This window comes from Puma concolor, chromosome E3 (assembly GCF_028749965.1).
Source record: "Puma concolor isolate L17-30 chromosome E3, mPumCon1.1.hap2, whole genome shotgun sequence".
NCBI lineage: Eukaryota > Metazoa > Chordata > Mammalia > Carnivora > Felidae > Puma > Puma concolor.
This window is the reverse complement of record NC_141682.1, coordinates 11,047,663-11,070,661: the sequence shown is the minus strand read 5'-3', so window position 1 is coordinate 11,070,661 and position 22,999 is coordinate 11,047,663. Positions and strand designations below refer to the sequence as shown.

The window sequence follows — 22,999 nt, the reverse complement described above, 5'->3', positions numbered from 1 at the left end:
AGTCACGCTTTTCCGCGTACTGTGCTAGGAGTTTTTACAAATGCATACTGCTGTTTCCTCCACCACAATCAAGGCACACGGCAGTCCTATCAGCACCCCAAGTCAACCCGCCCCCACGCAACTCCGGATCTGCTCCGTCCCTATCGTTGCGCCTCTTCCAACCTGTCACAGAAATGCAACGGGACACGACTTCCCGAGTCTGCCACCTTTCACCCAGGCCGACGCTTCTGCGATTCACCCCTGCTGTCCGGATCAAGGGTTTGGTCGTTCTCGGCACTGACCAGTCTTCCTCGGTATGAACCTACCCGGGTTTGCTTATCCACGCACCGGTTGGACACCGAGATGATTTCCAGTGTGGGGCAATTACGAATACAGCCACTTGAGATATTTCTCTTCTTCAGGTTCTTATGTAAACCCAAGTTTTCATTTCCCTTGGGCAAATACTGAGGAACAGAATTACCAGGTCATACGGCAAGCCCGTGTTCAACTGTATAAAAAGATGCCCCAAATCCACAGAGATACCATTAGTGGTTGCTAGGGAGTGGGGGGTAGGGGGGAATGGGGAGAGACTGCTAATAGATGTGGGGTTTCTTTTGGGGGGGGTGATAAAAATTCTTCTGGAATTAGATAGTGGTAACAGTTGCACAACCCTGTGACTATACTAAAAACCACTGGGTAGAATACTTTGAAATGGTGAATTTTATGATGCAATTATATGTCATAAAAATGATAAATAAATAACTGCCAAACTGTTTTCCAAAAATGGCCATGCGGCTTTATACTCCCACCAGCCACATGTGTCTGAGCTCTAGCCCCAGCCAGTTGTAAAGGCAAGACGTCGCATGGCTTGTTCTGGGTTGTGGGGCACAGAGGGGCACAGGACCTGAGGCAGGACCTAGTGAGCCCTGGGCTACAGGCCTCCTGGGTTGCGTAGAAAGGAGGTCTCTGGATAGAGAGTCACAAAAGTCTGGCAGGTGACTGACAAAGTGGGGTCCACTAAGGCCCCAGATGGGCAGTGGTAACTCTGGTCTGTAGAACAGCCACGCACCCATGATCAAAGTCCCCACCCTACCTACTGGGGGGCTCCCACCCCCATTCGTGCTCCTGGAGAAATGAAGATGTCCACACCAGTCTGGGCCACGAGGGGCAAAGCCTGCCCAAAGCATTCCCAACCCCCTTCCTCCCCAACAGGCATGCCTCTTTCTTCCCAGTTCCTTACAGCAAGGGGGCATCAGAGGCCCAAAGTCCCATCTGTGCAAAACTAAAGCTCCTGAGGAGAGCGTGTATGAAGGCAAACCTTTGAGAATAGAAGCATTCTGCCCTAACTCCTTGTCTCCATCTGGACCATGGGTGTGAGGACTGGAGGGTATGCAGCCATTCTGTGACCACGATGCATAAGTGTGAAGACAAAATCCAACAAGCTAAATCAAAATCACACAAAATCATAGCTCAGTTAGTTAAGCGTCCGACTCTGGCTCAGGTCATGATCTTGTTGGTCAAGGGGCTCGCGGCTGTCAGCGTGGAGGCCACATCGGATCCTCTGTCTCCCTTTCTCTCTCTGCCCCTCCTTCCCAATAAACAAAAACATTAGAAAAAAAAATTCACATGAGAGAGCCCTTCACCCTCACTAGGATGGCTATGATCAAAAAGACGATACCAAGTGTTGGCAAGGATGTGGAAAAACTGGAACCCTCACACATTGCCAGTGGGAACATAAAATGGTGCAGCCGTCACGCAGTTCCTCAGGATGTGAAACACAGAACTGCCACTATGACCCAGCAATTCCATTCCCAGGTGTTTAGCCAATAGAACAGACAGCATAGTGCACACAAAAATCTGTGCACAAGTGTTCACAACAGCCGAAAAGTGGAAATGACCCAAGCATCCATCAACTGATGAATGGATAGGCAAAAGGTGGCCCGTCCACACAGCGGAATATTATTTGGCCGTTAAAAGGAGAGATGCTGTGACACCTGCCCCAACTTGGATAAACCTTGAAAACGCGATGCTGAGCTTAAGAAGCCAGACACAAAGGCCACATGTTCTAGGGTTCCACTGACATGAAACGTCCAGAATAGGCACATGCAGGGACAGAAAGCGAACCAGTGGTTGCCAGGCGCGGGGGGCGGAGGCAGCAGAGGGCTGACGATGTAACGGGTTGGGATTTCTTTTTGAGGGGATGAAATGCTCAGAAATTTGACTGCACAGCTCTGTGAATGTATGAAATCATACTTCAGCGTATGCTTCAAAGAAAATATATTTTTTTAATGTTTCTTTATTTTTGAGAGACAGAGCGTTGAGCAAGGAAGGGGCAGAGAGAGAGGGAGACACAGAATCGGAAGCAGGCTCCAGACCCTGAGCTGTCAGCACAGAGCCCGACGCGGGACTCGAACCCAGGGATCGTGAGATCATGACCTGAACCGAAGTCGGACGCCCAACCGACTGAGCCACCCAGGCGCCCCTAAAGAAAGTAATTTTTAAAAGAACTTAATCTAACAAGCTAAGGAGGAAAGAACCGAGCCCCTGAAGGCATCACTGAGCCCCCATCCCAGCCTCTGACCGCCTACCCACGGCTTTTTTTCTTGGGAGGAATAAAAGCCCTTGTTGAAGCCATTAAAGTTCAGTCTTTCTATTACCTGGAGTCAAACGCACTCCTAACCGACAGACTCGTCCCCCATGGCCACCTGCCGGGCCTATAGGGGCTCTGTACCCTGAGCAGCCCTGGGGCCAGGCTGGTGGTCGGGATTCGGCTAAATGCCAAGTTATCCAACACAGTCCCCACCGGCGGCCCCCCAGAATGCCACACGTACGTGTGTGAGCGCACACACGCACACACGCGCACAAGCGTGTGTGTCTAAATAGCCCAGGGGATTAACTGTTCTGACGCGCCACACTTGTGCTCTCTCCATACACACACCAGCTGCCCTTCACAGAGGGGAAACCCCCCCAAACCAGTCTACACCCGGCCCAGGGAGACACAGGGCCCCGCCACCACCCCCCTCCAGATGCCCCTGAGAGTCACAGCCAGGCCAGAAACGGGGAGCACGGGGGGGGGGGGTGAGCCGGTGAGAATCAGTATCCGAAGGCAGAGAAGGCCCTTGACCTTCCAAGGCCCCACCCCTAGTGGCCCGACACCTCGCTTGCTTCTAACTCACTTAACAAGTTTACACTGGACACTCGCTCTGGGCCAGGCAGGGTGCCGGAGGCGGGGATGTGGAGGGATGAGGCGCCAAGGCCTGGACCCGTCGGAAGGTGACAGGCCAGGTCAAGGGCAGCTGGAACCCTCAGGGGCTGTCGGAACACAGAGGAGGGGCACCTAACGCGGGCTCGGAAGGGGGCACAGGGAAGGCTTCCAGAGACACGTGGCATCCAAGCTGAGCCCTGCAAGTAAGAATCGGCCCAGTGAAACGGACAGGGAGCATTAAATACGTTCCAGGGAGAAGCAACACCACACAGGGAAGCAAGGCAGAAGCACGGTATGTTCTAGAAACCGAGGGAAGCTCACTGTGCTGGCACGGAAACAGGTGGGGCCTGGCCATGCCTAGTCAGGGAGGGAGGCGATCAGATGAAGGTCTTTGCCAGGACCCAACACCTCGCCGCTTCTGCAGCAAAATGCTCACTTGGCCACATGCATCGTCATTCCTGTCTCTGGACCCTTAGGTTGTCACCCCCCTCCTCAAAATGTCCACCCCAGGCTACTCCTGGGTCTACACCCTACCCATCCTCCAGGGGCCAGTGAGAAGTCACCTCCTGCAGGCTGCCCTCAGGCATATCCCATTGGGAAAAGACGGCTCTCCCCAAACCAACCACAGGGCCACTGCCCCTGGGTAGCCCCAGCCCCAGGGGACTAACCAGCTCTACCCTTGGGGTTTTCCCAGCTTGCAGAAACAGAAACTGAGGCATGGCACACCCCATGCTCCATGAGCAGAGGCGGTAAGAGCAAAGCAGGAAATGATGGCATCCGGTTCCTCTCTGGGCACGACTGGGGCTCCCAGTCCCCACCCGAACGAACGCGCTTGTCCTCCCAAGAACACTGCAGTGTAGGAACAAGCAGCCTCAGTGGTTCAGATGAGGCTCAGAGAGGTAAAGGCACTTGCCTGACGCCACACAGCAGGTCAGTGGTGAGAACTGGGACTTGCACCACGCCTGCCTGGCTTCAAAGGCCCTGCTGTTTCCATGGCACCCTGCTGGGAAGTAGGGAAGCCCCGTGGCAGGTAAAGGAGCTCCAAGGAGGGGCGCCAGCCTCTGACAGGGGCAAGGAAGAGCATCTCTCCCTTGGACAACGGAACAGGACCACAGGGACGATGTGGTAGCCTTCCCCGCCCAGAGGGCTGCACCCCCAGCTGGAAGGCAGGGTGAGCACGGGGAAGAGGGGCAACCACCCCCCTTCCCAAAGGCCCTACCTCTCCCAACCTGGGCCTCTCGGCTGAAAGCCGGCACACCTGAAAAACCAGCTCCTGGATAAACATGAGAGAGACACCAGACTGGCCCAGTCCTAAGGCCCCCCTGGAGCCCGCCAGGACCACCTTGGAGCTGGGTGGGTGGGCAGGCAGGGGTCCTGCCTGCTCCAGGGAGCCACCCAGGAGCACCCTAGGGCCCTTCTGTATGGGCCTAGCCTGCACAGTCCTTCCTGACTTCCCACCAGGTACAGCTCCAGGGTCGGACTGAGGGGTGCAGGCTTTGCGACTGGGCCGGGGGAGGAGGAGGGGGGAGGGGGGAGGGGGGAGGGAGGAGGGAGGAGGGGAGGGGGGCCGGGGGCAGCCGGGCTCATCAGGAAAAGCAAACGACTTGTTTACAAAAAAACAAAGTTAAAACCCCTCAAATCTCTTGAGGCACCCAGGCAGGCCATGTCAGCCCCCAAGGAGCTCCCTTTCCTCAGGAGCCCGCACACCCCGGGAGGCCGACAAAGCTCCCATTGGGCCCCCTGCACTCAGACACCACAGTTCCCGACGCCCACCCACGACCCGCCCAGGTACTGCCGCCTCCTTTCTCAGACGGTCAAACTGAGGCCCAGCGACTGTGCAGTGTTCCAAAGCACACGCAGCGGGCAGGCAGAGCGGGAATCAGCCTGACCAGAAGCTTTTGTAACCAGTCGAAACCTCAGGACTGCCCGCACGAATGTGCAGAACAGCCGCTGTCCACGAAGGGCCAACTTCTGGCAGATGATTTTATTTAGAATACCCCAACAGGTACCGTGGATACAAGTGGCCCCACTCTGGCTCAAAAGGGGCCAGGGAACCAGAGGCCTGCACATCCCCACCTCCTCCCCACTCCCAGCGGCCCCCATGCCCTCTAGGGCTCTGCGGAGGCCCCCCGGCTGGTGTAACTGCAGCTAAGTCCCTCACTGGCCCTCCCATTTACAGATGACCAATCCGAAGCACAGAGATGAAAAGTCACTTGCCTGAGGTCACACAGCCCCCCCCATGGGACCCTAAATCATGCTCCTGACTGCAACGCCAGCCTCACTGTCCTGCCCTACCCTCCTCTCCCCACACCCCCCGCCCCCTGCGGAGGACAAGCCCTGGCCTTGTTTCAGGAAAACACAGAAGTTCAACCCCAGGCTCCAAAGTTGCAGGAGTGGAGACCTGGGAGGCACTGCCAGGGACCCCCAGACTCCGGGGGAGCAGGGCACACGGAGATAGGTGAGACACCACAGGGCGCACAAAGCTCCCCGCCCTCCAGGCCCTCACCCGCCCCCCAGCTGTCCCAGCCCCAGGAGCATCGCTGTCCCAGGAGCCCACCTGCACAGCAGAGGGCAGCCGCAGGAGGGTGTAATTTCATCGGGGGCTCGCTGGCTGTGTGAGTCACCAGAAACGGAGGATGAAATTCTAGGCTCTGCGGACAGAGGTGTGCACCTTTCTTGGCTCAGGACCGGCTCTCAATGGGGGAGGGGATGGGGGTGCAGGCAGTGCCCCTGTGAAAACGAGCAAAGGCACCCCTCTTCTTCTCTGGGTGGTCCCAAGCAGGGCTCTGCAAACCCCAAGTGCTGGGTGGGGCCATGTGGCACATCCATACCGTGGCATGGCCCTCAGCAACCAAAAGGAAGCAGATTCCAATATACCTGGGTCTAAGAAGCCAGACTCAGGCTGCATACTGTGTGACTGCATTTATGTGCCGTTCTGGAAAATGCAAAACTACAGACAGAAAACACACAGAGGTAGAAAGAAAGAGAGAAAGAGAAAGAGAGAGAGAAAGAGAAAGAGAAAGAAAAAGAGAAAGAGAAAGAGAAAGAAAAAGAGAGAGAGAGAAAGAGAGAGAGAGAGAGAGAAAGAAAGAAGAAAGAAAGAAAGAAAGAAAGAAAGAAAGAAAGAAAGAAAGAAAGAAAGAAAGAAGAAAACGAAAAAAGAAAACACAGTGGTTGCCAGGAGCTGGGGGAAGGTAAGGGGCTGGCTGCAAGTGAGCTTGAGGAAACTTTAAGGGGTGGTGGAACGTTCCATGTCTTTGCAGAGGCCGGGCTGCGTGAAGCAGCACATTGTACACACAGTGGTCAAACCCCTTAGAAAGCACACTTAAGCCTTGAGCATTTCGGGGATTCCCTCATCCTTCACCAAAATACACACCCACCCATGGGGTGAGCCTTTCCTACGTGCGGGCCTGGGGCTGGATGCCAGGACCTGAGAATCTGCAGACCTGGGGCATCTGCAAGTTTCTCACTGCCTGGTGGAGTGACAGATAGACAGATGGACAGATATAGACTCCCCTATATGGTGGTTCTGCCAGAAGTCAGAAAATACACCTTGAGACACCACCAACCCCCCCCCCCCGCCCCCATCAGCAAACAGGCCTGGCCCCATCAAAGCCTCCAGGACAGAAGCAGCCTGAGGGCCTCCTCCAGCTACGGGCTCAGGACCCTGCCTCTTATTTCTTGGCTATAGCCATGGGGGCATCCCTCAAGGGACTGCCCCTCACCACCTGTGACCCAACCCGGCAAAGATGCTCCCTTACCAGGGGCCCCTGAGGCAGGATCTCTAAGTCTTGAAGTGGGGGGGAACCATCAGAGAAACGGCCTCCCAGCGCTCAGGCCTCGCTCTGTAAACCTTGATGGCAAATCCTAACTTGGGTGCCCGATAGTGTCCCCAGCAGCTTCCCTTCCCCTCTACCCCCCCTTCCAATCACAGTGGCACAGAAGTCTCCGAAAATCAGGGCTTCCCAGAGCCCCCCACACCACCCAAGCTTAACAGGAGATCCGGACCCTGGGACCACAGACTAGAGAAAGCCGGACCAAGATAACTGGAGTCAGTGCTGCCTGATTCAAACTCCCCCAGCCCATCCCCTGGAGCTTTGGGTTGAGCCCTGATCCCAACTCCAGGCCTCAACCACTCCTTGAGCCTCTCTCCCCACTCCCCGACAGTCCCCCAGCCCAGAGGTCACAGCTGCAAGGTTGCCAGATAAAATACGAGACCCCCGGTTCAGCTCCAGCTGAACAAAGTTACATCCTCAATCCCGCATTATCTGTGGCTTATCCGAAATCCAAATTTAACTGGGCATCCCTATTTTTATTAGCCAGATCTGGCAACCAGAAGCAGGTGGTCCTGAAGGAGGGAGACAGGTGGGCACACAAATAGCTCTGGGTTGGCCAGGCCCAGCTCCAGACCAAGAGGAAGAGTGTCGGGAACAAGGGCTCTGCCTGAGACACACCAACCAGCCATCCCCAGCCTGGGTGGAGACAAAGTCCCACCCAGCCCATTCAGCAAACTTAAGTCCCCACAAAGTGAACAAGGGCTCAGCCCCTTGCGCCAGCCCCCCATCCCCCCGGGGCTCTGAGTCCCTTACTGTCATCAGCCACAACCCACAGTACTGAGTCTGAAATGACAGAGTAGCTACCCCAGCGAGCACGAGGGTCTCAGGGTCCCAGCCAGACACGCCTGCAAATGAGAGGCCTAGGAACCAAGTGGGGGAGCTGGCTCCCCTTGGGCCCCGCCTGGACACCCCAACATCTACACACATGTCTGCACTCTCTCCCTGCCACCGAAGGTGGGAGGTGGGGGGGGGGGTGAGGGGGCACACATCTCATTGCTGCTTCTAACCAATTCCATTTCTTCTCCAGTTCTCCCACATAAAACAATCCTTCCAATACTCCACCTCTGCTTATGAATTAATTCCTGCTGGGAATTCCCTTGCGGCTGCCCTAAGGGTCCACGTCTCCCGGGCCCCACAGCCTCCCGGAAGGTTCCGAGCCCCCGGCCGGCCCCGAGTCCTGCTCTGCTCCCCGGTGTTTGTGAATTCACCCTGAAAGTCGTGTTCCCGGGTGCCCCTTGAGGCCTCCGCAGGCCCCTGGAGCTGGGCACACATTCCCGCTTGTCCCAGGGAACCTGGCTGTGAGGCATTGAAGAGTCGCCCACAGACAGCCAAGAACCAGAGGTCTGAGAAGCAGGACAGAGGATATTCAGGAGTCTCACCATGGGGGGGGGATCCTCCCCACAGATAGGGACTCAGGGATAACAGGCTTAGCAATATGGGCCAAGGCTCTGAAGCCAGACTTCATCCATTCATTCCCTCAAGCAGCCATTCAACAAGTATTTGGGTGCCAGCCCTGGGCACCAGGGAATCAAAAGCAAGCCCGGTCCCTGCCCTGCCCTTAGGGCACCTGGGGAGACAGATGTGGAGCCTCTGAGATCAACGTTGGGACAGAGGAAGGACAGGACGCCACGGGGGACACAGAGGTAGCACCAAGGCCAGCCCTGGGATTCCAGCCCGAGGACCGTCAGCATAGTCTTCATGGACAGGAAATAGGCAAATCCTACCACCCGTATCCCCTCTAGGCAGGGCCACCAAAGGAAGTCTCCCACCCCCTCAGAGGAAGGATGCGAAGAACCTTCCAGGGAAGACGAACAGCTCATGCAAAGGGCATTCAGGAAAACTGAGGGACTCAATGAACCGGTCGAGGTGGCAGTGGATGGACGGATGAGTGACGGAACCCAGAACAGGGATGGACCAGGCGATGCGGTCTGTGGCTCCAAGGTCACACTTGTAGGAGACGAACGCCCCATGGCGTCACCCTGAGATCCTCACCTGGGGTTTCTGACCACCCCCCGGACTGCTGCCAGACTGTGCAGGCGCTGGCTGCTGGGGACAGGCTGTGAGAACATCTGCCTCCGAAACCCCCATCATTATGTCTGCCTTTCCGACTATCTCCAAGCATCGAACATGAACATCCGCCACTGTGCCGGAAGGCGAGCCTGGCTCTGGGAGAGACTGCCTTCCAAGAACAGATAAAAAGTATTTGCGATGAGCACACTGCACATAAACGACCCTTCCTCTAGCACCTGGTGAACAGTCCTCTTAAGTAGGTTAAACGTGTCCCGACAATGCTGTCGTTAAGACCCAGGGTTGCCACCCTCAGCCCCAGGTCTCCCACATTTTATTTATTTCGTTTTTAAACTTTATTTCTTTTGAGAGTGAGAAAGTGCATTTGCAGGGGAAGGGCAGAGAGAGAGGAACAGGGAGAGAATCCCAAGCAAGCTCCGTGCTGTCAGCTCAGAGCCCCATGTGGGGCTCGAACTCACGAACCACGAGATCATGCCCTGAGCCAAAATCAAGAGTCTGATGCTGAATGGACTGAGCCACCCAGGTGCCCCTCCCACATTTTAAATGTACCAGCAGAGTTCCAACCTTTGCTTGTTTCCTTTGCTGGGGTCCTCTGGGACCCTCTGAGTCACAGCCTCAACTTTCTAGGTCACTCTCCTAGTGGGCTGCAGAATGGGGTGTGGTCTTAAGCCTCTCAAATCCAAAAGCAGGTGGGGGGTTCTGACATCCCCTCACCTTGGAGCCAAGTCTGTCCCCTGGTCCAGTGGTCCCTGTTCGGAAGAGGTCAGAGTCTACCTCAAACCCTCCTGGGCTCCCACAGTGGGTGGCTTGGGATGGGCACCTGACCACCCATCTTGGCCACCCCTGCGCCCAGACCATCCCCACCAGCAGCCACCAGCCTCCCAGCCACTGCTGCCTCCTGCTCCGAATAAATAATCAATGCCAGTGCCCTTTCCCTTTGGGAATGACACTGCTGAAATAAATGGCTGCTTGGAAGGCACCTCCCAAGCCCCGAGGACCCGGGCAGTGCCGAGGAGCAAGCAGTCCCAGCCCGGAGGCCACCAGACGAGGTCAGAGCAGCTTCTGGCCGCCTCTTCCTTCCACTGTGAGCAGCAAGGGAAGGCCCCTGCCAGTGCCCACTCCTCGGTCCACGCCTGCCCCTCACCCAGCTGCTAGGCCCAGGGCAGTCCCATGCCCCCCACCACCAGGACCCCACTCCATCCAAGGACAGCACTGCCCCCACTTGCCTGGCAAGGAGACCCCTGCGTGCGGAGTTCCCTCACTTCCGCGGTGATGGGGGACACAGGGGCCTCCCCCCACCCAGGTCTGGTCCACGGAGGTTAGGTCACATGGCCAGATGTCCAGGAGGGCAGAACTCTCAGCTGCAACATCCCCCTCTGCCCTGGGCCCAGGCCAGGGCATCATCCCTGTCCCTGGCCACACGCCGGGGCCGGAGCCCAGGAGAGGCACCGAGCCCGTCATTTCGAAGGACTCAGGATGGGGGGGTGGGCATCAAGCACCCCGTGACGCTCCACAGGCCTCCCTGCCGGTGTGCGGGAACTCACAGACCACCTACATGCGGGGCACCCCCAACTTGCTCCTCTGAATGCTTTGTGGCCCCCACCGCCATCCTCTGAGACTCTTCCCCGCCCTCCTCCACAGGTTCAGCTGCCGCCACTCAGGCCAGCCCCCTCCCCGGGGTACCCCAACAGGAACCACTGTGCGGGGCAGTCCTCGCTGTGTCGGACTCAGCCTGCGAGTGGGGGGCACCGGCCGGGAGATGGCCCAGCCCGAGGAAGGCAGAGGTGGGGGGCGGGGGGGGGGCGGGGACCGGCGGCCTTCCCAGCCCCCTCTGCTCCCACACTGGCGCCCGCCGCCGCGGGCAGCACGACTGACCTCATTCGCCAACTGCAGCAGCCTGCGGGCGCCCGCCGCCCGCCCGGGACGCCCCCCACCTCCGGAAGGACCGGGGGGGTGACAGTTCCCGGCTCCCACCCCCCTCCCGGCAGGTGAGGGAGGCCGGCCCTCCCCGCCGCCACCAACCCCCCCCCCCCCCCGGCCCGAATTATAATCCCAGTCACGTGCCTCCCAAGGCACCCGAAAGCCGGACCCAGATTCTGGAACACCTTGAGGGGGAGGGGCGGGGGCCACGGGGGTGGGAGGAGAAGGGGAGAAGGGCCTCGGCGCCCGCCCCCCGCAAAAGTTTCTCCTACCTTGGAGGATCCCCAAGCGCTCCTGCCAGCGGCGCCCCGGCCCCGGCCCGCGGCCAGGACTCAGCCTCCTGCCGCTGCCTCCTTAATTAATCCGGGAGAATGGGGGAAGGCGCGGCGGAGGGAGGCGCGGCGCGGCGCGGCGCGGCGGGGGGGCGGGGGGCGCGGGGCGCGGGGCGCCGGCCGGGGAGGGGCCGCGGCGGGGGCTCTCGGGCCGGCCGGGGGGCTGGCGCTCGGCGGCCCCCACCCCCGGCGCGGGCTGCGGCGGAGGGCGGGGCGCGGCGCGGGGAGCGGAGCCGAGAGCGGGAGCGCAGGGAGGCTCTTTGTTCTGTAATCCCAGTAAGATTGCCAGCCATTCGCCCCGGCCCTAATCCCAGCCCCGCGCAACACCACCCTCCATTGGCTGCCATTTACATACGGGATTAGCCCGCCCGGCCCGCCCCGCGCCCCGGCCTGGGCACCGCGGGGGGAGCGCCGCGCCCCCGCCCCGCCCCCGGCGCCCCGAGCGCGCGCCGCCCCAGCGCCCGCCGCCAGGGGGGCCTGCGGGAGGGGCGCCCGCGGCCTCGGCGCCCCCTGGCTGCCCGGCGACGCCCCTCCGCCTCCCCAGCGCCCCGTCAGGGGCGGATTAGGAAGCCGGGGCGCGGGGTTCCCGGGGCGCAGGGTCAAGGTCACTCAGCGGGCGCGGGGAGACACCCTGGAGCAGGGCCCGGCGCCCTGCGCGGCGGAGGCGGCGGCGGCGGCTGGAGAACCGAAGTCGTCGGCTGACTGGTCACTCCCACCTTGCCCAGGTTGGCTTCCGGTGGCCGGTCCAGGTACCTCTTTCAGCCTTTGTCCCCGGGGATGTGAAGGAAGGCGGTGGCCTGCCCAAGGTCGCAGCAGATCCAGCTGGAAGCTCCAAGGCCCATCTTGCCTGGGCAGCCCTCCTTCTGATCCCCGACTCAGGCGTTTGCCACCCCCTTCCCCTACCATACCAGCCGTCCTACGGAATCAGGGAGCACACCTCTCATCCTGTCCAAAGCTGCGCATCCTCGTTCGGTAGAGGGAGTGGTGCCCCGAGCCCTGTGCTGGGCCCTTGCTATGCTGGGCACTCCTGGGAGGGACACGAGCCAGGCAGGCCCCAACCCCAGGGAACCCCTGGCCTAGATGGAGAGAGCCAGATGGAGATTGAGAAGCTTCGAGGTCCCAGCAAAGCCCACGGAGTCTTCCCCCAACCTCCTTGGGGCCCTGCTGGGCGCACAGCGGGCACTTGGTAAAGGATAAACTTGGCTGGGCAGGTCTAGCCCACAAGCCCATCAGACAGAGCTTCTCCTGGGCAGTCCAGGTCCACAGTGCCCAGCCCAAGGCCAATCCCAGAGGGGCCCCTGGTGCCCAGAATGCCTTGCCCGCGGTGTTGGTCGGAGGAGTGGGAGTGAGGAATGAGGCCACAGAAGCCCCCTTCGTCACACACTGCCTTTTGCCCTCTTGGGGGTACCTCCCTATCCCCCTCATCACCAGAAGGCCTGGGGGACATCCTGACACCCTGTTGTTGTACTGGCCTCGTTTTACAATGAGGGGAGGTGACCCGCTTAGGGACGTACAGCATGTGCCTGGCGCGGCTGGGACTGTCTCCATAGCCCCCGTTGAGCCCACTGGTCTACGGTCCTTCCATCCAACTGCAATGGTGGTAAGGCGTGGCCTCAGTGGGTCTAGCTGGGGCAAACTGGTCAGGAGGGGCTGGCTGGGCTGTTGGTTTCTAGGGAGAATGCTTTCCAGACCCCCAAGTCCTGGGGCAGAGTGCCGGAAGCCTGTGTGCCCCAGGGCCTGGAGGAGCTGAGAGGCCTGGTGGGGAGGGAGTACCGGTGTGTGCTCACTACTGCCCTCTGCAGGCAGAATCCAGAGCAGCAATAATGCGAGTGGGGTGTTGCTGACAGATGCCCTCTTCCAACCTCTGGGCTGTTCTTCCCCGTCCAGAACAGCCAGTCTGCCCCCAACCTTGCCCAGGCAGACTGGGGGGCAGCGCGCCACAGCAGAAGGCCTTGGCCCGGCACGTCTAGGCCCTGCCCCGCTATGTGTGACTAGGGTATGACCCCTGGCTTCACATTCATTAATTGTATGTCCTAGGCCAAGGCGATTGCCCTCTCTGGGCCTCAGCTTCCTGATCTGTAATATGGAGCCAAGGTACTCCTTACTCTGTGTGATGATTGGGAGGGCTGAATGACATGTGCCACAGGGGAGATGCTTAGTGCAGTGCCTGCTGGGTAGTAGGTACTCGGCAGGGAATAGTTCTCAATTTTTTAATTTGTTGGCTTCTTCTAGGGGCAAAGCCCCACTCAGAGTCTTGCTGGACCGGGTCTTCCTGCGGAGGTGAGGATTCTAAGGACAAGGTCAGGGGCATTCCATTTTTGTCAAGTTCGGTTCCTTCCCTGGAGAAGGGCAGCAGGAGTTCCCTCAGCCGGAGGGGAGTTTGGTTGAGAAGTCCTTGCTGGTGGCTGCTCCCCGCCTATAGGAGCCTCCACTGGCCTCACCCTCCCTCAGGCCTGGCTGCATCCCTCTCCTACACAGATGTGGAAACTGAGGCTGCTCTCACTGCCTTCCCCTTCATAACCTGGAAGTCACAGGACTCCTTCCATCACAAGGCCTCTTCCGTGCCTTCGTTCATCCCACCTTCCTGACAACCCTTCCGGCAGGTGGACCTGACAATCCCCATTTCACAGATGGGAACGTAAGATGCCAGGGCATCTGCGGAAGTGAGTGTGTACCTGTGTGTCCTGTCAGTTCAGGGGCTCCCCGGTAGGAGCTGGTCTCTCTCTCCTGGCCCAGTGCCTGTATCCCAGGGTCTCGGACCAGTAGACTGGCCAGAACTGCCCCCAGAGACTCAGTTCCCTGCTTCCCTGGGGTTTGGGCCCAGTCCTGGCTCCCTGACCTCCTGTGCGCATCATTTCCTTTCCCACGATCTCGGCCACGTCTCTTGGGTCCTTGCTCCTTGGAGGTAAGACTCCAGGGAGTCATAGAAGAGATAGAAGGACAGCCTCCTTACCTTGGGGCAAGCCTATGGGGAGGAGCCTAGGATATGCTACCCTAGACATGACCACAGGGGCCAAAGGTGAGGACAGTGAAATCAGCACCTTCATCTCACCGAGGGGGGAAGGGCTGACACAGCAGCCCAGCGTTCCAGGTCGGGGATGGACCTCAGGGCTCCCGATCCCCAACCCGCCACTCCATTTTGCCATCTCTGTGGGTTTCCTTGGATTTTCAGGAAATGATTTTAGCTGATAATTAGTATTCATCCTTTAAAAATAAGACTCGAACGGTTTCTGGAACCAGCTACGCCTCTTTCTCTTCAGAGCATACCTCCTGTTCCATCGTGGAAATCAAAGGGAAAATAAGATTCAGTGTATGGAATGTGCAGGACCCATAGAACCCGTAGCCCAGATGGTAAATGTTATCCCTACCGGCCAGGGTGCTCAGGTGATATGGGGGCCGCATGGCACCAAAGGGTAGCTGATGGGCTTGCTTGGGGACCTCCAAATCCTCCCCCCGCCTCCCAAGGCGGGCCATCCCCCAGGTCACCAGCAGCAATTCTTTTCATTCCCAAATCTTTCTTTCCGTGGCTTATCCAGGCCACCGAGGACAGAGATCATTTCCTTCTCTGGGGTATTTGATCAGTAGAGTCACCTCTCAGAGTCCTCCGAGGCTTCCGGACCCCAACAAAATAGAGCCCACGTTCTGGGATTTCAGGCACCGAAGCTGGCAAGCTGGGGTAGGAAGCCAGGAGGTCTTCCGCGAGGACACGGGCAGATCTGCGCTTCAGCCTCCCAGGCCCCAGGGTTTGGCCCTGGTAAGTAGTCTGGGGCAGTGCTGGCCAACAGAAATAGAACGCGAGCCACAAATGCACACCGCAGAGGAAATTTTAAATTTCCTCGTAGTTTGCAAAAATGAGAAAGGAACAGGTGAGATTAATTTTAATGATATACTTTATGTAACCTGACATATCCAAATTGTATTCGTTTGAGCACGTAATAATATTTTTAAAGACTGATATGTTTTCCGTCTTTTCCCTCGTACGAAGTCTTCGATACCCAATGTCTATTGTAACACAACACATCTCAGTTTGGACAAGACAGGCTTTCATATGTGGCTAGCGGCTAAGGGGTCACCTGGAAGCATCTTCCGTCTCAGCTCGCTGCTGATTCGCAAGATCCTGGGCCTCAGGTTCCTCGCCTCGTGTGCCTGTGAAAGGTGCAGGTCCGGGCCCTTCCAGGAGATGTGTTGGTTCGGACACTGGCCGGGTGGGAGAGAGGCCCGGGGACTTTGCACTGCAGAACAGGGTCCCTGGCTCTTGTGATACACGGTCAAGTTTAGGGAGCGCCGTTCAAGCTCTGGCGTCTCTGATTTAACCACACTCAGCCACGCAGTACTGGCTCACTGCCACGTCCCTTGTGCCACGGGGCACTCAGTGCTGGCTCTCTGTCACAGGCCTGGCATCTGCCTGGATCAGACTGGCCCTGAGATGGGAGGGCCTGGGTTGTATACCAATGCACCCCGTCTGTACTGGATATCGTGCAGACCCAGACCCTGAACCTGGGGGCTCTGGGCCGGCAGCTGTGGTGTGTGCAGCAATGAGCCAGAGGGGGCATCCACCTCAGTCTGAGGCCATGCCCCTGACCCCATGGGGAATAGGGAACCAAGCAGACGGCCCCCTCCGGCCCCCGTGCCAAAGGCCCACTGGGCCAGGGCCTCGGGGCTTGCTAAAATGTATCTCTCCCACCTCGGGATTTTCTGGGAACCCAGGGTCCTCACCCCCAGGAGAAGGGTCCCTCCTGGGCCCCCCCCACCAGCCTTCCAAAACCCTCTTCCTCCAAAAGAGGGGTCTGTCCAGGCCTTGGAGTCAGATTTTAGCTTTTGCGTCGTGGAAGGAAAGCTGGCCTTTGCACAGTGTCCTGAACCCAGTGCCCTGCCTGTCCCCCACGGGGCCAGCCCCTCTTCCGGTAGGTCTCAGCCTTCCTGACCTCACCGGCCAGGCTGCCCGCCTAAGTGCCCTCAGGCACTCTTGAGTCCTCGGCCTGGTTGATTTTACGCTGGGTGATGCTTATTTGCTCCCCGTTGGATTCACCCATTCAACCCAAAGCTCAGGTAAGGGAGGAGGTGGGACGGACACTGTCAAGCACCCTGGCCAGTGAGTGTACAAACGTCTGCGAAATGAATGAACGGATCGACACGGGCCTCCTCTGTCTACTGTCAGGTGCCTCGTTGATCTCTGTTTTCTCCCTGTATGTTTCTCTCCATCTGTTTGTTGCTGCCTTTGTAGGTCGCTCTCTTCAACACTACCCCTCGCTCTCTGCACCCCCCCTACCTCACGCCCCCTCTCTCTGCCTCCTCCTCCGACTCTCTCCGCTGGAATCTGTCAAGAACAGAGAGAGGCATGTAATTGAGTTGGGGCCGTCTCCATGGCTGCAGCCGTGGAGTAACTGAAAGATCAATTCGGAAAGACTGTCTCTGTAATAATTGCGCCTTAATAGTTTCTGCGCGGCAGAGTGGGGCTTGGTGTGAGGCTGTCAGGACAACCTCGGGACCCCGGCAGGAAAAGGCCACCTGGAGCCCCTGCCCCCCGCCACCCCCCTGCAGCCACCGTATCCCTGGGCCAGGCTCTGGAGGGGACTTGGCCTCAGCCAGAAACAGGAGGGGAGTGGGAGCAGGGGAGACAGGCTGGTCTCACCCCGCCCACACACACAGCTGTCCCTGCCCCCGCTCTTACCCACTGTGCCCCGCTCCTGTTTATAATTTATGCTTATGATCGGAATTATCAGCAATAATGATAACATGATTATAATTGCCAAGCTTCCTGGCTCAATTGCAGCTCTGTTGGTAAATATTATGATAGAGAGTAGCGTGAGGTCACTGCCTCCCAGGGCTTGAGGGATGGCGTGGGGGATGGTAGCACCCCGAGGGGTCGCACGGTCCCTCCCTCGCCCCCAGCCAAGCCCCCACCTCCCCAACCGCCGCCCTCTCCAGAGAACTTGCGGCTGCTCGACCATTGGCTCATCCATTTTAACACCCAACAGTCGTCCCTGCTTAAATCTAACTTAAGTCACTCCTGCTTTTAGGCTCAGCAGGAAGCATTTAGAAGCCTGTGGGGTGTGCGGGACCCCATCTGTCACCCCACCAACAGAGGGCACTCCAAGGCTGTGTTGTGACTTCTGCCTGGAAGGCGAGGTGGCCCGAGGATGGTCCTTCCACACCCAAGTTGGTGTGACTGGCGATTCAGTCCCACAGGAACTCAGAGGCGGCCTAGGGGTCCTGGCGGGGGGCTAAGGGGCAGGACAGGGCCACTGTCCCAGGCACAGTTCCCTGGGGAACAGGAGACATCTCCTGCATCCAGGGGCCTTCCTTCAGGAGAAGCGAGTCTGGAGGCCCAGGGTAGGAACATGGACTCCAGACTGCCTTGGACATAAAAACAGCCCCTTTGAGGAGCACCTGGGTGGCTCAGTTGTTTAAACGTCTGACTCTTGATTTAGGCTCAGGTCGTGATCTCATGGTTCACTTCACGAGATCCGGTCTTGCGTCAGGCTCTGTGCTGACAGCACGGAACCCGCTTGGGATTCTCTCTCTCCCTCTCTCTCTCTGCCCCTGCTTCACTCACGTGCTCGCTCTCTCTCTCTCTCTCTCTGTCTCAATTAAAAAAAAAAAAATAGCCCCTTTGAGAGAGCCCAAGACAACCTGAGGCCTGGGGTGAGAGGTGCCTAGGGCAGCTACCCAACAGCGCTACTTAGAGCTGAGCCAACTCGGTCCATGGAACCAGGCCTTCCCTCGGCCTGCGCCCTCCAGCCGCCGGGGACTGCCTCATTCTCTGCTCTGTTCGACTGCTGACGTGCTCAAGTACATGTTCAGGAGAGGCTCGTGACACTGAGAACCAGATGAAGTCTACGAGCAAGAACAGCAGTGCCCAAGGGGAAGGCCGAGGTGGCAAGGACGGGACAGCCTCCGTGGGCCCCTCTGTGGAGGCGGGGAGAGGCTCAGGACCCCCATTTATAGCTGGGGGCTCTGAGGCTCAGAGCATCTCCCCAAAATCACTGAGCAGCAAGTGGCAGGGTGAGCTCTGCCCCAGGCCCGCGTGTGGCAACTTCAGGGACAGGACAGAGCTCGCCTGGCCCCCAGCCCCTGACTTGCTGCATTATTCATAAGCCCGACATTCCCGCAGGGGTAAACATTCAGGAGGAGCGTTTCAAATCCACTTTCCTGCTCTGAAAATAAATAAATGAGCAGAGAATGCCCGCGCGCTTGGAGGCGGTGGGCCCAATGCGGCACAGCCCTGGGAAAGCTCACAGATGGCCTATTTCTGTCCCCTCACCCGGGGCCCCTGAATGGCGGGCCCGAGACCCACGAGGTTGGCCAGCTGAGTGTGGGCCAGATTTCAGCCCCGGTCTGTCCTCTCGGGACAAACCACCTAATCGCTGAGGCCTCGCCTGCCAGGGCCCCCGAGGCTGAGCCCCGGACCCCTTGAAGTCTCAGAAGGGGCAGTGTCCCTCAGGCGACAGATGGGGGCCTGTTTGCTCCCATTGGAGACTCTTTGTCTTTGTGTCTGTGCTGTGCAACTACAGACAAGTCCCTTCCCCTCTCTGGGCTTCAGTTTCCTCATTTTTAAATGAGAGGAGTTCTCTAACATTCTAATGAATTCCCCCCAGTTTCATCCTAAATGGTGTCCATCTGAGCCAGAACCAAAGAGAACCAAGTGATAAAGAGAATGAGGTTGTCCAGCGGAGTGGTGAAGAGTGCCAATTCTAGGGGCGCCTGGGTGGCTCAGTAGCTTAAGCGTCCGACCTCGGCTAGGGTCATGATCTCACAGTTCATGAGTTTGAGCCCCGCGTCGGACTCTGTGCTGACAGCTCAGAGCCTGGAGCCTGCTTTGGATTCTGGGTCTCTCTCTCCCTGCACCTCCCCTACTCGTCTCTGTCTCTCTCTGTCTCTCAGAAAGATAAAACATTAAGAAAAAAAATTTTTAATGCTAATTTTAGCCCTGCCCCTTGCTAGCTGTGTGTCTTTGGGCAAATGACCTCACCTCTCTGTGCATCAGCGACCTCACTGATCCAACGGGGGCAAGGAGCGGGCCCACCCCGAGGGGGTGCCGTGGGAATGAAATGAGTTCTGCAGGCCAAATGGTCAGAACTGTTCCTGGCACGTATAAGGCCCCGTGGCATTGGCTGTGAGTGCCCCCGCTACCTGGCCTCAGCACCCCCAGCCCTCTGCAGCCTGAGGGACCGTGGCGGGGAGGCTAGCCAGACACACTGACATGTAGACCGCCCGCTCCAGGCTTCTGAGGTCGGGCAGCACGCGGGCAGGCAAGCCGGGGCCACACTCAGCTCACCAGGGCTCAGTCCCAGGACACCTCCGCGGTCCACTGCATCTGCCTGGACCAGAGCCCCTTTCTGATTTGCTCAGAGGCCACCAGTGCCCTGCCCGCCAGGACTGCCTTAGAGGTGCCCTTTGACATTTGCGGACATTTGTAGGTCTCCTGCCCCAGCTCCTAGAGCGACATCCGGCTCTGAGAAACCCTCTGCCCGGGCCCACCAGCTAGACCTGGAGCTTCATGTCGTTGCTGATGGCCAAGACCACCTCGCATCAAGCTCTTGGTCCTTTCCGGCCAGCTGTCGCGTCGAGGCCAGGGCTCTGCTCCGTGTTCTTCTCAGCTCTGTGTCCTGCCCCTAGAATACTCCCTGCCTAAGTAGGATCAGTAGCTGGGTGTTCACTGAATGAGGGGTGGTGGGCCTGGATCTGGAGTGCTGGGGCTCCCCCCCCCCCGAAGTCCTGAAGGCTTCATGGAGCCACTGCTCAGGGGGACACACGTGCCAGGGCCAGCCGGGCACTCGGAACCCCAAGGCTCCGAGACCAACGGCCACTGGGTGTCCTGAAAACCTCCTTGTCTGCCCCCCCAACATTCTTTTTTTGTTTTTTTGTTTTTAATGTTTATTTATTTTTCAGACAGACAGAGTGCACGCAGGGGAGGGGCAGAGAGAGAGGGAGACACGGAATCTGAAACAGGCTCCAGGCTCTGAGCTGTCAGCACAGAGCCCGACGCGGGGCTGGAACCCACGAACTGTGAGATCATGACCTGAGCCGAAGTCAGATGCTCAACCGACAGGGACCCCCATACCTTAATTTCAAAGTACTTCATTGCTTAAAAACTGCTAAGCCTCACCTGTGCTCTCAGTAACCGCTGATCACAGATCATCGTAACAAATATCATAACGAAAAAGTTTCAAATCTTGTGAGAATTGGGGTGTCTGGCCGGTTCAATCGGTTAAGCGCCTGATTCTTGGTCTCAGCGCGGGTCTTGCTTTCAGGATCATGAGTTCGAGCCCTCCCTTGAGCTCCATGCTGGGTGTGGAAATAAACAAACAGGAAAAGAAATATTGTGATGATTACCAAAACGTGACCCAGAGACACAAGGGGAGCACGTGCTGTTGGAGAAAGGGCGCCAATAGACTTGCTCCGTGCAGGGTTTCCACAAACCATCCGTGTGTAAAAAACACAGCATCTGGGGCGCCTGGGTGGCTCAGTCGGTTAAGCGTCCGACTTCGGCTCAGGTCATGATCTCGCGGCCCATGAGTTCGAGCCCCGCGTCAGGCTCTGTGCTGACAGCTCAGAGCCTGGAGCCTGCTTCAGATTCTGTGTCTCCCTCTCTCTCTGACCCTCCCCTGTTCATGCTCTGTCTCTCTCTGTCTCAAAAATAAATAAACATTAAAAAAAATTAAAAAATAAAAAACAGCATCTACGAAGCACAATCGAGCACAGGGGGTCTGTATTTCGTTCTTTCTCCGGCAATGGAAACACTGTCCCAAACTTACTCAACTCTGTCTGTTTCACTTTTTGATACACATGCATTCGACCAACGGCCTCTCCCTTTGGCTGATGATGTATAGAGGAGCCTTGGACACTTTGTGAGACAGTCATCCACTTCTTTCCACATCCGGAGCAAGTTGGAACGGAAAGGGGGCCTCTCGAGGCTGTCTGTCCGCAGCCCTTTGACATGATATGTGTACTTTGTACTTCGAGTCTCACTGAATTCTTGCTCATCGTGGAGTTCCGAGCCCGTGCGTCGTTCCCAATGATGAGGACCACACCCCACGCAAATATGGTGGCATAGGACACGGGCACACCGTTCTAAGTACCCCCTCTGTCCCATTCATGCTCCTTGTCCTATTGGACTTCACCAAAACACACATCCAGGGGCGCCTGGGTGGCTCAGATGGTTAAGCGTCCAACTTTGGCTCAGGTCATGATCTCATAGTTCGTGGGTTCGAGCCCCGCATTGGGCTCCGTACTGACAGCTCAGAAGCTGGAGCCTGCTTCAGGTTCTGTGTCTCCCTCTCTCTCTCTGCCCCTCCCCTGCTCACACTCTGTCTCTCCCTCTCAAAAATAAACAAACATTAAAAAAAAATTTAAAACCCCATGCACTCAAAGATAAAATTCTTAAGGATTTTAAGGCTGCAGCGACAGAGCGTTTAACCAAGCACAGAGCCCTTCTGAGCTCAGTGTCGTGGGTGGCCCAAGAAGCAGGCTGTGCCAAGGAGAGCACAGGTGGCCACACACTTGTTTGCACAACGTCAGTGCCCACCTGCAGGACTGCCATCACCTGGGGCCCCCACCCCAAGGCCGGTCAAAACCATTGCCACCAGCGGGCCTCCCTGAGTACTGGGCCCAAACTTCTGCTTCGGCTGGTTTACGTTCCCACCCACTCCCCCACCGTCTCCACCTCCCCACCGGCCCTCCATCCCACCCAGAAACCAGAGACCTGCCTCCCCACACCTGCAGCTGCACACGAGCTGTGCAACCTCGAGTAGGCCCCTCCCGTCTCTGAGTACCAGTTTCTCTGGGTGACGGCCGCAGGGCTGTGGGCTTGCCATCGGCCAGGTCAGGGGAGCGGCTGTCCTTCTATCCTGTCCACCTGTCCACACGTGGAGACGTTTTCGGGAACTCTCAGAGTTCACGGTGCGCACAGCCCGGCCCCCTTCTTGGGGTGAGGGAGTATTCATCCCAAAGTGCGATGGTTTCTTACCCGGTTGGAGTTTCCGCTGACACAGCCGTATTTTCAGCACCGGCATTGTGCTTGTATTTAGGTCAGACCTATTTTAACTCCGTTGGGACCGGAGCTGAGCTGAGCTGGCCTTCCGGGGCTGACACAGACAAGTGCTAGGGCTGGTTGGTTCAGCCCAGCGGGGCTGTTGAAGGCCCCGGAGGCGGCAGAGGGAAGAGGAGGGAGGTGTGGAGGGAGGCAGGAAGGGGCAGACAGCCTTGGCTCCCAAACCCTGGCCCATCTGAAGCCCCCTCGCCCTTGCTCTTCCTGGGAGAACTTCGACACCCACTTAGCTGGTGAGAGGGGAAGGGCACCCTGGACGGAGCCTCGGAGGACTTAGTCTATGTTCACCAATGTGTGGATATGACTTTGGCGAGTGATGTCCTCTCCTGCCTCGGTTTCCCCACCTGCATGATGATGGGCTGCTTCAGTGAGGCTGACCAACACGTCCGGGCTCTTGTTTCCCTGAGGTTAGGAGGAACCCTGACTGGTGTCCTGGTGCAGCCACCTGCTAGCTGTGTGACCCTCTCAAGTCACAAAACCTCTCTGTGCCTGCATGTCCCAGCGGCAAAATGGGGATAAAAATAGGACCGATCTCATGAGGCCGTTGGGATTAAGATGACAGAAGGGGGGCACCTGGGTGGCTCTGTCGGTTAAGCGGCCGACTTCGGCTCAGGTCATGATCTCGCGGTCTGTGAGTTCGAGCCCTGCG

At 58.0% G+C, this 22,999-nt stretch overlaps 1 protein-coding gene and 1 long non-coding RNA gene across 6 annotated transcripts in view; one reads left to right on the top strand and one right to left on the bottom strand.

The window, feature by feature from the left end:
* The window catches only part of GTF2IRD1 (GTF2I repeat domain containing 1), a 123,955-nt gene extending 112,577 nt beyond the window's left edge, over window positions 1-11,378 (bottom strand). For all 5 annotated transcript variants that reach the window (XM_086692511.1, XM_086692509.1, XM_086692510.1 and 2 more), the window contains exon 1: window positions 11,241-11,378. The gene's annotated coding sequence lies outside the window, so the exon portion shown is untranslated. The remainder of the gene's footprint in view (window positions 1-11,240) is intronic.
* Window positions 11,379-11,703: 325 nt separating this feature from the next.
* Window positions 11,704-17,055, top strand: LOC147572970 (uncharacterized). The gene is made up of 2 exons (XR_015245577.1): window positions 11,704-12,049; window positions 16,525-17,055. It is a non-coding gene; the product is annotated as an uncharacterized LOC147572970 (long non-coding RNA).
* Window positions 17,056-22,999: the final 5,944 nt, after the last annotated feature.